Source organism: Cavia porcellus, unplaced genomic scaffold (genome assembly GCF_034190915.1).
Source record: "Cavia porcellus strain 051 isolate PalLab524CR breed Dunkin Hartley unplaced genomic scaffold, mCavPor4.1 scaffold_1, whole genome shotgun sequence".
In the NCBI taxonomy this organism is placed as follows: Eukaryota; Metazoa; Chordata; class Mammalia; order Rodentia; family Caviidae; genus Cavia; species Cavia porcellus.
The window spans coordinates 124,825,380-124,843,778 of record NW_026947484.1 but is presented as its reverse complement, the minus strand read 5'-3'; positions in this window follow the sequence as shown (position 1 = coordinate 124,843,778).

Below are 18,399 nucleotides of genomic sequence, written 5' to 3'. Positions count from 1 at the left end.
TTGAAAATAAATAAATGAAAGTATGAAGAAAAACAAGAAAAAGTAAAGCTATAGCAATTGAAATCATAGGAAATGAAAATTAAAAATAACTTGGAGGGAAAATTTTTGAACAGAATATTCATAAAAGGTAGAAAAACTCCAAGAAGCCATAGATATACATATGAAAAATATATATATGTATATATACATATATATGTTTTAGCTTAGCTCTAACCAATGCACCTCCATCTTGTTCTGTATGTGCCACACAACCTCCTCCCCTCCCCATTCTTTTTAGGTTAAGTCTCCATTTCCCATAAAAGCCTTAAATTTCTGTTTCTTGTAATCCCCCCACCCCCTTCTGCCTATCTGCAATAAAATGTGCTGTTCCCTAAGAAACATTTAACAACAAGGAAATTACAGGATGTCTTCCTAATCTGAACTTGCGCGTTTGCAGGGAAACTTGCTTGTTTGCAGGGTAACTTGCTTGTTTGCAGATGTGCCTTCCCCTAGAGAATGTTTGCCTAAATTGAACTTGCTTGTTAGCCCAACACTTACCTGAACCTTGCTCTTCTCAAAAAAATGTAATCGCTGTGTTCCTGTTCTGTAGTGCACCACAAACCCATCCCCCTCCTTGCATTGTGAGACCAGCAGCTGTTAGTGGTTTTACAAGACAAAAACCCTGCCCTTCAGCTGTTAGGCGTGCAGTCTTCCGTTTTGGCTCCTGGACGCTGCATTGCCAGGCCTGGCATAAAATAAAGCCTTTGCTCCCTAAATTTTAATTTCTTGCTTCCTTGGATTTTATTCCGGGGTTCAAGCTATCACAATATATATGTATGCATGTTACATATATGAAATCTCTGGAATTTGAGAAAGGAAAGAGATAACAAACAAAATTTGAAGAAATAATGGTGTAAATATATTCAAATCATGACACACACAAAACCAAATAGTTAAATAAACCCCAAAGGGGGAAAAATGCTAAAACAGTATAGGGTATGAGAATGTAGAGGTACCTCGTGTACAAAAGAATAAGAATAAGGTTGGAAGAGAGAGAATTGGTTTCCCAGTCAGGAAACCAATATCATAGAAATTTGGCTTGGCTGAAAAGATAAGAAGTACGAAATGTAAATGACCTTTAATTTAAGAATGTATGGAGAAACCCCTGACCCTCTGGGGTCTGGCATTGTCTCCGAGGGCTGGCATTCTCTCCGGGGTCTGGCAATCTCTCTGTCAGACACGTGGAGTGGGGCATATGTAGCTTAAGTTTGGTGTGGTGCCTAAGGGGCATTAGTGATGCACAGGTAGCCCATTGCTATTCTTTTTGCACCACAGGTAAATTCCTAGGGGTGGGGAAGATAGAGCTCAAAACAGAGCCCCCTGGTTCCACCTCCAAGCTTTTCACCAGCTACAGTGTCCCAAATGAGGCAAAATCCTTTCAGCAAGTCCATTTTTCAGTAGGTCAATTCTGTTAAGAATAATAAGAACATTTTTTCTAAAGGAAAAACCTATTAACTCCATGTAGTGAAATAATTACAGAACATAAGGCATACAAGAAAAAAATTTTTTTCAGGAAAATCTGACAGTTGTAACTACAAATGAATCTTTTGAAAATTAAACACTAAATTACATTTTTAGGAAGATGAAAAATGATATGAGATGGAAACCTAGATCTACATAAAATACTTGGAATTTCAGTAATGGTAGTTATATACTGGATTCATTATAAATTTATATCATATTAATTGTTTTATTTAAAAAATTAATAATGATTTGCAGAGTTTATCAAATATGTTGAAGTAAAATATTTGAAAAATATAGCAAAAAAGCCAAGAAAGGGCAGCATAGTAGTATATTATTACATTTTTAACTATAAAAGGAAGTAAGTAATAACATTCAAAGCACAATTATGGTAAGTGAAAGAAGCATACTCTGAGCACCAAAACAAGCAGTAAATTAGTAAAACAGAGAGAAGAAACTATCATGTCCACATAGAAAATCATTGAAGCATTGATGAAAAGACAAGAAAGGAAGAGAAAAGAAACAAGAAAGAGGGGGTTCTACAAAACAAGTAGTAAGAGTGTAGATTTGAATATATCTCTATCAAAAATCACATTAAACAAATATGCAAATCTGTGGGAGACAACTCCAGTGATCCCCTTTGAATCCAAAACAATTACTGTGATTTTGAATATTTGGAGATTCATTTCTTTATACTGATATGTAAAAGGGTGGCTAAGGTACTTCCTTCTCTTTCAATTGGCACTGAGTTTTGCAAATAAGGCTAGCTGAGGTGCTAATACGCAAAATCTATAGCCATTAAACAGACCTGTTTCCTCACTTGGTGCTCTCCACATACAGGATTGAGCTGCTGAGATGTTAGAGCAAACAGCTCCAGGAATATCAACTGGGTACAGCATCAAAATAAGAGGCTATAATCCCCAGGGCACAAGAGTTTGCATATCACAAACCAAAGAGCCCTCCAAAACAATTCCACTCTTACCTTAATGGAGTTATGTAAATTGATCCTTCTGCATATCTTTATCTCTGAAAATTACAGAGATGCCATTCTTGCACCTGGCCAACCAGCCCACATTACTCAAGTAAACCCTGACATCCTGACTATCACTCATCCCTGAGTGACCGCCCCCTTTTTTCAGAAGAGAATAAATGCTGGGAGAGGCGTAAGATTGAGGCCTTTGTCCACATGACCTCACGGAAATGGATTTAGGACCACAAAGACTGCCTTTAACTTGGAATATGCTTTTGTGTTTTTTCTCTCGCCGTGGATTTCACCGTTAATGGTAGATTGGAACTGACCAGTTTGGATTCCAATTACGTTTCAGTGGGATTACAAATGTAACTTTTTGGATTGTGAGGAAGACTAGAAAGAGGATTACAATACTTGGGTGGCTAAACTTGATTTTTGGGTTTACAATACAAAACTAAGTACAATTTAAAGTTCAGCATATTGGATTAAACATAAGATCAAACTACAGGCTGCCTACAGAATGCTAACTTTGAAGATACACATAAGTTAACAAATTTTTGAAAAATGTGTATTACATTAATAGTAATAAAAATCTAAGTGATTATATTATACAGTATGAGAATGTAATACTAGTTTCAAAATAAAGATATTATCTCAGACAAGAACATTCATTTCGTAATCACAATGGCATCAATTTTAAAAATTAATATACTAGTCCTAAATGTTTGTTTCCCTAGTAGTATAGACACAGAATACATGAAGGAAAGAAGGATAGAATTATAGATAAGGGCATAGAATAAATTGATCTAATACAGCTTTTTAAAGCCTCTTAATAATAGCTCAGTGCAAACTTTTTTTCTATTAAAATGAAATATTTGACAAAATAGACTGTATCCTAATCTAAAAATAAATCTCCATCATTTGAAAAAAGTGTATTGTTTTGATATATTTTCTGATAATGATAAAGTTGAATTATAGGTCAAAAAGGGGATATCTTTTGGCATGATACCTGAAAATATCAAAAATTTGAAAATTACATTCTAAGGAAACTAAAAACCTAAAAAATAACTAAAAATAGATATAAAAACTATTAAGTGAGTTAAAGTAAATAAAAGTGTATCAATATTAAGAGAATGCAGATAAAATACTACATAGAAAGAAACATCAAATGCATACATTTTTATAAAATTCACAAATCAGTGATGAGTGTATATTTTTCATAACTAAATAAAAAGGAGCAAATAACACACAAAGTATTCAGAATGAAATATTTAAAATATAATAGAAATGTGTAGATACCAAGACCTATAAAGAAGACTAGTGCAATAAAATAAATGATAACCAATGCTTATCAAGGGAGCAGGTCAAAGGGGAAAACCTTTTTAAAAAGTAAAGTAAAAGTAGTAAGACAATAGCAAAAGCAAAAAATGAACCAACAGAAAAAATCAGAATAAAAACCAACTAAAATGACCTAAATCACAAAACAAACAAGGAAACAACCACTAAGCCAACAAAACAAAAATAAAATACTTCACAGAGTATTTTTCAGTTCACATTACACAGGATTCATACTCTGATGAGAAGCAGCCAACTTATCTCCCCTGTGTGCAGTCTGTTGCCTTTCTGAAGTAGTGAAATCCAGTGCTCCATCAGAGTTGATATCCTGAATGCCAACTCTGCTTCTGCAATGACCCACTGCTGGCTCTGTGATCTCAAAATCCAACTTTTTCATAAAAATTCATAGAGAAGTTTAGGCAGAGGTAGTTTGTGTATTTTTCCTTCAAATTGTGTGATTATTTTGAGATACTCCATGTACTCATTAGAACTGACTAAAATATGTAAAGGCTCATAGGACAGAAAGGGATTTCCTACTCATGACAAAGATGAGGTAAACAAATAGTGTGGCTACTCAGTTATATCAACAAATCCATGCAGAAGGTTAATAGAGGGTCTCACTGAGTGTTTTTCCAGTACAGTCAACTGAGTGAGAAGAAAAATGTGGAAGCCATAAACATATATGCACTAAACCATGGTCCCACGCATCTCTGCCACTCACAGTCTACCTGATAAAATGTTGTTGCATACCTGTTCTTAACTTATACATGTCTAGGAAGTGAAGAACAACTGTTGACCAGAAAAAAGAGGAAATGGTTTATGAGAAACTGGGCACAACACTAGGTATCTAATCCTATGACCTTTTAAAAAATAACTGTGATACATCCAAACAAAAGAAGAGTTAAAACATGTAATAAGATCTAAAAATAATCTTTAAACATATATAGCCACAACCCAATTTAAAACAAAATATCAGATATGACACCTATTTATTCCTAGATTGCAGCATAGTTCTTTGGTACTGGACACTACTCATCTTTGTTGAATAATGTATTTTTACAATTGGTGATTTTTTTTATTTTACAGAGAAAAAAACAGAAAAATCAAGAGGCAAACAAATAATTATAAAACAGCAAAAGCAAAATGATGACAACAAAAGCAATAAAAATTTATGAGACAAAATTATAGAAATTTGAAAATGATTGTTACATTGCATCTTGTTATCCTAAAGTAATTGCTCAGGCTATGAGATTACAGGCATGCAAGATTAATCAAATAATAAAATTTTCTTTCGAGCCTTCCCTTTTCCTTTTACTATATCATCGTAACTTTTGGATCTTATTTAGTCTTTCAGTTTTTTATGCTAGTGAGACAATTTGGTGTTTATACATGCGAGTCTGATTTATTTCACTAAGTGTTATTGTATTTCTCATTTCTCTAATGACCAATGATATTGAACATTTTTTTCATGTATTTATTTGTCATTTGTATTTTTTCATCTGAGAATTGTGTATTCCTCTCAAATGCCCAAATTTGGATTGGGTATTTAAATCTGAAGTGCCTGATTCTTTTTTCAATCCTTTATGTATTCTAGATAAAAGTCCTTTATCTGGGAACAGTTGGAAAAAATCTTTTCCCAACTGATGAGATATCTTTTTACTCCAATGGTGATTTCTTTTAATGTACGAAAACTTTTTAATAAAGTGAGATACCAGTTGTTGATTCTTTGAAGAACTTCCCATGCAGTTTTTATTCTTTATCTTAATGGCTACAAATGCACTGTGAGCAGTACAGCTTTGCAACACTGTTTTTTTTATAAAATCTCTTGCAAGACTGTATTGTATTTATCCTTTTTTCTGAGTAGCTGTTCATCTATGTGTATTGATATATATTATGTCATAATAAAAATATAGTCAATTTTATTTGTATACAATATTTTATATTGTGAGGATGTGCTATTTGTATTGTGAATATTTGCTTATTTAGTGATTCTCTTTTATTTCTAATTTTATAGTATTTTTAATGTATAAAAGTTGTTAATCTTCTCAAATGTCATTCACAGTTTTATGGCTAATGTTTTGTGGGTTTTATATAAGAAATCTTTACTACTGTTCTTTCAACATAATTTTCTCAAGCATTCTCTTATGAGCTTTATTATTTTGACTTTAAAAATTATATACTCCTGAAACAGACATTTGAAACTTTACTTAATGATGGTCTCATATTTTCTCTCATATTGTCTTGTTAATACCTAATTTTTCCATTAGAATCTGTTGATTGATCTCCACAACAATCTAACTAGTGTTTCACCTTTGTTAGATATCAAATGTCCCAAATATGCAGAAGTTTATTACTGAGTTTTATTCCATTACCTTTGATACTACATAGATTACTTCAGATCTATCATTCTTGGCAACAAAACAAAGCTGTTCAACTTTTCCCTCTCTAAAGATTACTAACTTCATATTAATTCTTCGCTGCCAATTTTCCTCCTATTCTTAGCAGCTTATTTTAGATTCTTCAGAGACACCAATTCAAGTTTTCTCCCTGCACCATTCTCTAACACAATTATCCAACTGACTGCCTATGACTTCTCTCCTACAGTCTCCATATAGGTACTAACACTTGCTCTGACAGCTCAGAAATCATTCAAAATGATCCATGCCCAGACTCTTCAGTGAGGTGTCGCACTTTTGTACCAACGTCTTCAGGCTTAGTCCTTTGCCTTTCTTTTCTTAGTAGTGGTCCTAATCATTTCTGTTTTAGGTTTTTCTATGAAGATTCAGTGTCACTTTCATGGTTCTATTTTCTTTTTTAAATTCAGGCACAGCCTTTTTATATCCTGAGCTTCCTTTCTCCTGAAACTTACCTCTCATTCTCATAATATGCCCTTTTCTCTCAGAACAAGGTCAGATGGGGATGTGGGGGAGATGATTACATATTTTTCCAAACTAATTCTTCAAAGAAACTGACTACAAAAAGTTTCCCTTATCCTCTTTTTTTTCCTTCATAGCTTGGAAGGTGGCTCACAGCTACAGATATCAGCAACAAAAAAAGATCACTTGTGATTGATACCTGTGACAAGTTATCTAGAACTTGTATTTGACATGGAGACAAAATTTAACCTCCACTTCCAGTGAAGCTAAAACCTGAAGGCATAAAAAATCATATTTACTAAGCTATTTTTCTGTACCACCTGTGATTTATAATCAATGTCAATGATGTATTACTGCAGCTATAGTCAACTGAAATCAATTTGTGTATTGAAGCCATGGGCACAATGTTCAAAATATAATATTTTTTAAATTTTTAATATAAGCCTGAAAATAACATATTTACTGATGTAAGAACAACTGATTTTATGGAATTACACAAATTATGACATGCCTTTTCAAAGTAAGTAGCCATCTATTAATTAAAAAGTAATTTGAAATGCTGTGTGGCAAAATTAGTGATTATTGTATGAATAATCTCATAGCACTGTTTTACATTGCATACATTTCTTAAAATAACCCAAGTATATTCCTCCTCTACATATTTATATTAAGTTGCACATAAATATCATAGTTTCTATTAACCCTTCCCAGACTTACATAAGAAGGATTACTTATTTTACCATTTATTGGTTACAATATATAACAGTTGCACTGGAATTACAATAATGTGACCAATGTCAGATTGAGACAGGAAATATAATACAAAGCAGTCAAATATGTGTAAAGATATAGCATATCAAGGAATCTGTTTTAGTTATAGTGTGTTTCAGTTTTCAAGGAAGAAAGATTCAGTTATTTCCAGTTATAGGACTTATGAGTAGATAAAGACAAAAAGGTATGGAAACAAAGAAAAATGTATCTAGAGTAAAGAAGTCAATTCTCACAAAAAGCCAAATAGTCACTGTTATACTGGCTTAGCAAAAAAAAAAAAAAAATGTAATGCCTAGGCAGTAATTTTCCTAACACAGCTGCAGCTCTGCTGATCTAGTCCATTTGTCAAGCGAACACACAGAGCCTACAATTCTACTGACTTTGTGATCCAACTCCTCTTAACTCCTCTTCACTCCTCTTGATTTTTCTTTTATTTCTCTATATGTTCCTTCTTCCTTAATACTTCCTTTTCCTTTATTTTCCTTAGCATGGTCTGTACTCATTATGTGCATTGACAATCCAAATTTCTTATAATGCTATCTAACAGATTTTTTTCGTAATGAACAGAATATTTATGCCAGATCACCTATAGGCTACCAGAGTTCTCTCAACTAGCCTGTAGTTGATTCTGTTTCCCACAGTATCATGGCTAATCAAATAAATTTAGTCAATCATATGACATCATTGGACAATAACAGGTGAAATAAATGCCCGAGATATCTATGATGCCCATATTAGAATCAACAAACATAGTATGTGAGTCCCATGAAACATCAAGTGGCATGGAAAGTAGCATAAATTTAATCATTCTTTTTCATACAGGATCATAATCTAAGGTGCCACAAATGGTAGCTAAGTGTTGGAATTCTATGAAATTCTGATCATTCTTATTCATGATATCTGAATTTGCTGCTCACAGAAACAGCCTATTGATTTTCCACTATTGTAGTCTATTTCTTAGAAGAAAAAGTCAAAACTAGCCTATATTTTAAAAAAAATAATAATTAGGTCACCATTTGAAGGAGTGCATGTTGAAGAATTTGCAGACATGTTTAAATTAAGGCAGTAGCATTGCCAATTTAATGCAATTTAGATGTATTTTTTTGTGTGTTGTTTTCCATTTTGGTTTGAATTTTTTAGTTAATGTCTTTGCTTGGATGTAAAGAAAACATTTATATTGTACAAAGGTCAAAATTCTATAAAGATACATGCTAAGAGAACTCTTGCTGTCATGCCTATACCTTTCATCAAATTTTCTACATCTCCCAGTATGAGTCTTCATTTTGTATTTCTTTGCCAAATATATTTTTGCGGGGCTGGGGATTTAGCTCAGTGGCATAAGCACCTGCCTTGCAAGCAGGTAGTTGTGAGTTTGATCCCTGGTACCAATAAAAATGAAAAAGACAATATATATATATATATATATATATATATATATATATATATATTTGCATAAATAAGCTTATAAATATATAGAAAGAACAAAAAGTACAAGATACTTTTTTGATTGCATCACATGTGAATTTAAATCATTGTAATAGTCATTGTAGATAATGAATATTTACTATCTCTTCAAGATGTTGCCGGCGTTAATGTTTCAATGTCTTCATAATTCTCTGAACTCCTTAAAGAAGTGTTTTGCAATTATAAAGTATTATTGCATGGCGTTAATGTTTCAATGTCTTCATAATTCTCTGAACTCCTTAAAGAAGTGTTTTGCAATTATAAAGTATTATTGCATTTATAGTCGTTATTATTAACCTTGCACAATACTTTATATGTGAAAATGCTTAGCAAACATTTTTATTAGCCATTATTAACATCTTTTACAGAGAGTACTTCAGATTGATTAACCTCATTCCTGACCTGACTATTCAATTTATCTTTAAGCTTTTTCTTCTCTATGTTCAGTTACAATGTATCATTTTAAACTTCTCATTTGCTTAAGTCTAGAGTTTTCCAAAAATTGTATTTGAGAAAAATGTACTTTTATGTAATTCCTTTTTGTTCCCTAATAGATTTTAGAAGATTTTTGGAGACCACTACTAAGTGACTCTGAGCAGGATTTAAAATTAACTAATTGACTTTCTCTGTTCATCTGTGAGTCTGTCCTAGGTGTACACCCCTTGCCTGGTCATGGGAGCTGATTCATATTAAGAGAACCTCTATGAATCACTGGTCCTGGCTGAGACCTGTAATGGCCTGTGATGCCAGAGATACCTCAAAAGACAAGATAAGGCCATAGCAGGACACCTGGATCAAACATCAATTAAGTAGATAGAGACTGCAGCTCCAGGTATTTCATTCCTGTAGTCTGACTCCTACTATAAATGTCATCATGGAGATAGGATTGCTCTCCTTAATTGAAATAATTTACTACTTGAAGAGGTCTTTGAAGTGACTCCCAAGTTCCTGCTCATTTTCCATACTTTCTTCAGTTTCCCCACTCTTTGGAACTAATAGATAACGGTGGTCCAGGGAAGACTTTGTGTTAACCCTCAGAAACTCAAACTTGGCTAAATGGTTATGATCTTCCTGGAGCCCTAAAATCATAACCCTTGTCTCATTTATTTAAGTGTTCGCCATACACTCATTTGGGAGATTGGGGATCTAGGTCAGAACCTGACAGATGACAGAGTTATTATTTTTACTTGAAGCAACAGTCCTTTAGAGATCATACATTTCAGTTTATGAAGAAAATTGTCAGACTGTATTTAATTTGTTCATCTCTCAAATCTATTGCCTTTTTTCACTTCACAACACTTAGGTGATGGTTTTAGATTATTCTTTTCCTACTAAATATTTGATCATTGTTTTTACAAAGAGTCAAAGAATTAAAAGCAGTGTCTTTGGTATTGGTTTTGATTTCTGAAATCATCATTAACTGACAGTAAGTCTCTTACCTCCACTTGATAGTACTCCATTTTCTTATCTATAAAAAAGGAGAAATTGTTACTTCAAAGTTTTGTAAAAGATCCAAAGAACTGTAACAAAATGTCCACTGCAATGAATTTACACTATCTCCCATATGGTAAGCCTTTAATAAACTTGCACACTAACAATTTATCATGGCTCCTCTTGTCACCCCGGTTTTTATCATTTGAATATGTAGTAGGGTCAATCTCTAAACAGAAGACTAAGAATATCACTTGTATTGATTAATATTAGGAGAATATCCATTTATTTCAAGACAGTACAAAAGGTTTGTATAGTTTATATAAACCTCATATTTTACTATTTCTGCTTATGTTTGTGTATTTTGAAGTGAAGCTGAGATATAGGAAATTAAATAATATTGGCAATCCTCCTTAGCAATCGTCCCGTCATCCATTTTTTCAAGCACTAAGTATCTTATAAAAGCTTTTGACCTGCAAACTCTGCAGAAAGCCTATAATATCTTCAGCAAAACCTATTTATCTAGCAAAGTTTAACCTGTCAGGTTCAACAAAACCTTTCCTGGCTTTCTTCTTTTCTTGTGCTCTTATTGCATCCTGAATATATACATCCCCTGAATTTCTCTTCCCTTTACCATAAGCTCTAAATCATATATGTTACATTAAATTATGTTTCATTTATCTATTAGAATAGCTGTCAACATATAAGTGACATTACTGAACTGTAAAATATCACTTCCAACAGTATTAGATCTTGTTATTTTTATGTCCATTTTATTTTACCTAGAATTTCTAACTATGATCCCACTGACCAATGTGTGCACTTTGTTACTAGAAATAGTGTTTAAATATATTAGATAGTCATGAAAGACCTACTTATGATCAATTTTTCCTCTATCATCAGTTTAACAGATTAGCCTTTTGTGCCCTTCGAAAGTTCAGAGAAATTATCTCTACATTTAGAAACAGATTCAGGGAAAAATTTAATGAAGAATAGAAGGTAAATATAAGGGAAAATGCAATCCATTTATGTTTGTGTACAGAAAACTAAAGACATTGTAGCTTTTGTGGGTCAGTGTTCATGGAGATCTCACATTGTTATACTGCTCCAGTGAGTTTTCATTATTCATGAACAATAACTACATTCATACTCTTTGTAGTAACTAGTTCAGATAGAACTCTAATGCCTGTAGACCTGTGATCTGAGCAAATGAGTTCTTGCACCTACAATATGCATGTTAAAAGGACATTAAACAATTGTAATTGTGGGATTTAAGGAGACAATACATGTTTCTGTCAAAGTGGCACAGACATGATAAGAATTCCATTGGGTTACTTGCTATTAATAATGATTATTATCTCTCCATTCAAAAATCATGAAGAAAACATTTTTCTTTTTAGTGAAGGATATTATTATTTTGACATACATGAAATGTTAGTAATTTGTCTATAATGTAAAGCTGATATTAACAATGGTACATAAAACAAAATTAAGCTTTTGATTTCTTTTTACAGAACACATAACTGTGTTCCTTCTTGTTATTGGCTGGTGAAAAAGATTCCAGACTAAGTAAGTAAATGCTTGTAGATCACTAAAGCCAGATACATGAAAAGAGAGAAAGAAAAAAATAAAAGTGATCTTTTCCTTAGATCAATGATCTTGTCAAAAACTTGATGCTGCATAAAGAAATACCTTCAAAAGACACCACACTATGTATGAATACGGAAAGATTAAAAAATTAAGTTATTTTTAGTAACTTATGTAAAATATCAATTTCAAATTGTTATATGCAGAACTGCAAGTATAAGATGGCTCTATAAATAGAATAAAATTATTTTAAATTGAGTAACAAAGTGATTTTATTATACAAATATTTTTGAACCGAGTTTGCAAGTTGTTGTAAAACAAAGTACAGGATAATATTCTAAGAAATGTGATTGATTGCTTTTCCATTTCAGTTTTTATTTTGAGGTATTTCTATTTACCTTCCAGCTGTCCATCTTTATCTACATTCTGTCAGTTTTCACAGATATTTCCTTAAATCCTAACAACTGATGTCCTATTCATTATATTTTCTTTACTGTGAAGATAAATGATAACATCTTTTCAGAAACGACCAAATCTTTCTTTGGAAAAACCAGTTGTAATAGTCACCTTTAATAGACTTATTAAATAACTTATAAATTCTATACTAAAACAAAAATATTTTGTGGTTGCATTGGTTTTAGTTTCAGTTAGGAAGATTCACGAATTAAATACTGTGTAGTTCATTAACTTTCAGTGATTTTTTTATGCAGAAACAGAAGGAAAATTATCATCTTTAATTTTTAGGTTAAGAAATTATAGAGATTACATTACTTAACTAAAGCATAGAGTATGAATCAGGGGAGAACCACTCAGAGAATCTCAGGTATAGTGAGCCTATGAAATATTTGAACTCTTAGTAGAAAAATATCATTGAGATAATGCATTTCTAATTAAATTATTCTAACTTTCTGTAATTAGTCTCTTTTATGCCAAAACAATAACAATTCTGTGCAATTACAGAATTTCTCTTTTCTTCATAAGGATTCAAAGAAAAAAAAACATTTTAGACTCAGAAAGTCGCTCTTTAGTTCCATATTTATTATGGTGTTGATGAATGCTTTCTTTGAGTAATCTTGAAATCTCTAGTGTGCCCCTGAGATTAGCACAAACTTATTACATTGTTAGTCCTGAAGACAAAATATTTAATATGACTCACTTCACTGCATGAAAATTTGATAGTCTACTGGGGAAGAAAAATACACACAAAACTGAAATCTGTTGTGTTAAGTTTCAGAGTCTATAAAAATATCTCATTTAAAACACAGAGTTTCTTATGGAGAAACTTCAGGAGTGTTACACAGCTGTCCTTATTTCCTCTAATCATCTCCCATCTACCATTTAATCTCTTTTTTCTACTACCACAAGAGAAGTCTATAAATGGCTGATGTGATGTTTTTGTTTTCAGTGGCTCTCCATTGCATGTACAGTACAGTATGAGTCTTTGTAGAACACATGATTTTCCAACTCAGTATATTTCTCTTGAGACTCAACTCTTTTACGTGTTACCTGCATTCTTATGTTAGATCACACACATCGTGTTGTTAATCTTCCTTATTCTTTCTTTCTGGAATGCCCTTCCCATACTTTGCCTAAATCACTTTGTTCCATTTCTTCATGACTCAGTGAGAGTTGATGCCTCTCAAAAAAATGTAAATAAAAGGTCCTTTCTTTGCATCTTTAAATCACATTTTATGAATCTATATTCTGCTATCTTCCATAATATAGTTGACTACATTACTGTCAAAAATATAAAATCTTTGTGACAAATATGATCAATTGATAGCCCATTTTCCCATGCAGTCTAGTGTATTTTCTTGTCTTGTAGACTCTTTTACAAAAGTTTCAAAACAAAAATTATATTCTGCTACTAAATTCCACTTTTAAAGTTTGAAGAGAGGTACTGCTCATTCAACATTCCTGTAAACAAGGAGATTTTATTATGCAGTTGTGTCCCAGTGTCCAGTCAGATCTTTGCAAAGGTTTAAAAAGAGTTTTTAACAGGCAGAAATCAGGCTTCAGCTTCCTGTGTGCAGACATTTGCCCCACAGCAATAGGATGTATTGAATGAGGATTGCAATGGATTAATTATGTCAAATGTTTAAACTCTGATGCAAAACTATAACTCAGCATGTCTGAACTTAGTATTGCAAGCAACTTAGTATTGCCTATCTTCATAACCCACTTTCCTGATCCTAACAGATTTAACAGCTCCCTGATGGATCAGTTGTTTACTTTTCTGGGAATCATTGCCAGTAACTTCACAGAATTCACTCCTCCAATGGTATTTAAATACCAAATTTCCTTTTTTTGCACAGAATATGTAGAGTTGCTTGTTTACTGTATCGCTGTAGAGTTTTTTGTAATAGACGTGCTTGCAAACAAAAATACACTCTTAAGAAAATGTATCTAGAGTTTGTTATCTAGCTACATTAAATGTAAAGAGAGTGAAAATAACAGTGTAACAAGGAAATGGATGCTGGTGGTTCACAGAAAACAATGTAAATCAGTATCATAAGTTATTTGAAAGGAAGCATCTTTTGAATATAATGGCTATTGTTATTTTGGAGCAAAGCCTGATTAATATATGTCCTCCTAAAGGCAAAAAAACAAAACAACAACAACAAAAAATCCCCTGTGCCACTGATTTCTTACAACCATAGCCTCCAGAAGGGAACCCAGCAGAAAGACACATATACAAGTTTATGGCCCTGAATTGTGGAATATATTGCTTAGGTTAACTTGAATATCAGTATGAATGAATACAGTTTTAACATGGATGTTGAAGAAACCCACTTAATGTTTCAGACAAAAAGATAATATGCCCTGACAAATGAAGGTTCTAAAAGTCCAAGTAGGCTTTTAAAATACCAAGAAGTTCAAAATAACTTTATCAGCAAGTCCTAAAAAGGAATAGTGAGATGTCAACCTGTAAAAATGGAAGAAAAAATTCTAACAGATAGAACATATCATCCTAAATCTATTATCATACTTAATGAATGATAAATGAGACCATAATCCATGCAAAGACAATGGAGACACTCTGCCAGGAAGAAGTTTATTTGGTGAGGGGGAGAGATGATTATCAGACTAAAAATGACCCGAGGGGGGAAATTAGGGACTTCTGTGCATGACCATCTTCAAGAGTTCTTTAGATCACCATACAATAATAAGTAATTTGTCCCCACCCTATGAATGTTAACTTTATGTTCCAAGAATTAATAGAGTTTGTAGCACAATCATATTAGCTATCCTAAGTGTGTTTATATAATTTTGGATATATTTTCTATTCCCTTCCTTTTTCATTTTCCTCATTTTCTCGGAGATATTATTTTCCCCCTTTAAGCAGATTCTTATACTTTCACTCTATTTATTGAGCTTTTGTATCTTATGTATACTTGCCATTTCTTATACAGTATTCTTCTTATACAGTATACAGTAAGAAGTATATTATACTTCTTATACAGTATTTTCACATGTGAATTTGATTTATTTCATTTATAAGTATGGTCTCGAGTTGCATCCATTTACTTATAAATATCTCAAAGTGATCTTTCTTTATAGTGGAGTATTACTCCATTGTATAAAATTACCACATTTTTTATCCATTCCTCAGTTGATTGTCATTTAGGTTGTTTCCAAGATCTGGCTACTGTGCTGCTATAAATATGGGTGCACATATATCATTGTGGTATGATGTTTTCAGTTCTTTTGGGAATATGCCCACTAGTCACACTGGATCAAGTGTGACTTTCAATCCCAGCTTATTGAGGAAATTCCAGACTGACCTCCACAGTAGTTGCACAGTCTGCACTCCCACCAACAGTATAGAAGAGTTCCTTTTCCTGAAGCCTCTCCAGCATTTGTTGTTGGTAGTTTTCTTTATCCAGGCCATGCTTTTCTGGAGTGAGATAGAACCTCAGGGTGGTTTTATTTTGCATTTCTCTAATGATAATGATACTGTGCATTTTTTTCATGTATTTATTTGCCATTTGTATTTCTTCATCTGAGAACTATGTATTTATCTCAGATGACCATTTTTGGATTGGGCCTAAGAATTTTGGGGATCTGATTTTTTAAAATGCTTTATATGTTGTAGACAGAAGTCCTTTATCTGAGAAAAAGTTCACTATGATTTTTTTTCCCAATTTGTGAGTTATCATTTCACCATCCTGGAACATCCTTTCAATATGCAAGAACGCTTTAATAGGATGTGATGCCAATTATTGATTCTGTAAAATATTCCACATGCAGTTTGATTCTTGTTCATGAATTCTCTACCTACCCATGTGCATCTATAGAAATGTCCGTGTGATTCTTATTTTTGGCTTTATTGATATGGTGATTTACATTTATTGATTTTTATTCCTGGGATGAATCCCATTTGGTCATGGTGTATAATCTTCTTGATCACTTGCTACATTCTGTTTGCCAATATTTTATTGAAAATTTTTGCATTTATGTTTGTTAGGGATATTGGCCTGTAGGTCTCTTTTTCACTTGGGTCTTTCTCAGGTTTTGGTAGTAGAGTAATATTTGCTTCCAGGAATAGAGTGAGAATTGCTTCCCTCTCAATTTCATTGAATTTTAAGGAGTGTCTGCATTAAATCTTCTTGTAGAATTCCACAGTGAATCCATCTGGGCTTGGGTTTTTCTTTGTTGGTAAGGATTTAATTATATTTTCAATTTTGTTCATTAAAATTGGGTTATTATGCATTTTTACATTTCCTTGATCCAGTTTTGGCAATTCATGTTTCTAGGAATCTGTCCATTTCTTCTGTGTTATCAAGCTTATGAGAGTAGAAGTTTTCAAAATAGGTATTGATGATCTATATTTCCACAGGGTCTGTAGTGATTTAATCCTTTTCATTCCTTATTGCATGAATTTGAGTTTTTCTTTCCTTTTTAAAATAAAGTTTGATAGAGGCTTATCAATTTTATTTATTCTTTTGGAAAACCAATTCTGATTCATTGATTCCTTGTATTGTTTTCCTAGTTTCTATCACATTGATTTCTCCTCTGATATCTGTAATTTTCTTCCTTCTTTTGGCTCTGGGTTTGCTTTGCTCTTCTTTATCTAGATGTTTGAGCTATAGCATCAGGTTGTTTATTTGTGTTTGTTCTGTTTTTGATGTGGGAACTCACTGCAATAAATTTTCCTATGAAGACTGCTTTCATTGCGTCCCACGGGTTCTGATAAGATATATTTGTATTTTCTTTTGCTTGTAGACATTGTTTAATTTCTTCTCTAATTTCCTCTGTGACTCACTGATTGCTCAGGAATGTATTATTCAATTTCCATGTGTTTGTGGGGTTTTTGCAGTTTTTTTTTTTGTCATTAATTTCTAGTTTCATGGTGCTATGATCCAATAACATGCATGGGATAATTTCAAGTTTTCTGCATTTATTTAAGCATGTTCTGTGGGCTATTATGATCTATTTTAGAGAACATTCCATATGTGCTACAGAGAGTAATGTGTATTCTGATGTTGTTGGGTGGAACCCTCTGTATATCTCCACCAAATCCATTTGTTCACAGGTGTGATTCAGTTCTATTATTTCTTTGCTGATTTTCTGTCTGGGTGATTTGTCCTTTTGTGTGTGTGGCATGTTAAGGTTTCCTGCTATAATTGTGCTATTGCTTATTTGATTTTTAATTTCTGTTAATATTTGTTTTGTATAGCTGGGTGCTCCCAAATTTGGTGTATATATATATTTAAGATTATTATCCTTTCCTCTTGAAGTTTTCTCCTAACTAGTATGTAGTGACCTTCTTTATCTCTTTGGATCATTCTTGGTTCACATTGTCTGCAAACAGGATAGCTGCCCCTGCTTTTTGGGGGGATCCTGTTGCATGAAGTATTGTTTTCCATCCTTTGACTTTCAGACTATGAGTTTCTTTTTGGGTTAGATGGGTTTCTTGTAGACAGCATATGTTTGGATGTTGTTTCTTGATCCATTCTGCCAGTCTGTTTCTTTAATTGGTGAATTGAGGCCATTTACATTAATGGTTATAACTGATATATAGATAGATAGATAGATAGATAGATAGATAGATAGATAGATAGATTTACTTTTGATATGTTATCTTTCTGCTGTTTATTCTTTACCTTTCCACTCGGTTTAATTGTTTGCCTTGCTTAGTGGTATTTTCAGTATATCTAGAGTGTCTTTCAAGTGTTTTTTGGAGGGTTGGTTTGGTGGTCATAAAGTTTTTCAGCTGTTCTTTTTCAGGGAATTATCTAATTTCTCTATCCATTTTGAATGATATTTTTGTAACAGTACATCAGTCTGAGTTAGAAGTCATTTTCCTTTAGGATCTGAAATACTGCCCTCCATGCTCTTCTTGACTTCATTGTTTGTATTGAGAAGTATGCTGTGATTCAGATAGGCTTTCCTTGATACGTGATCTGTCTCTTCTCTCTAGCAGCTTTTAATGTTCTGTGCCTGTGTTCGATTTCTGGGATG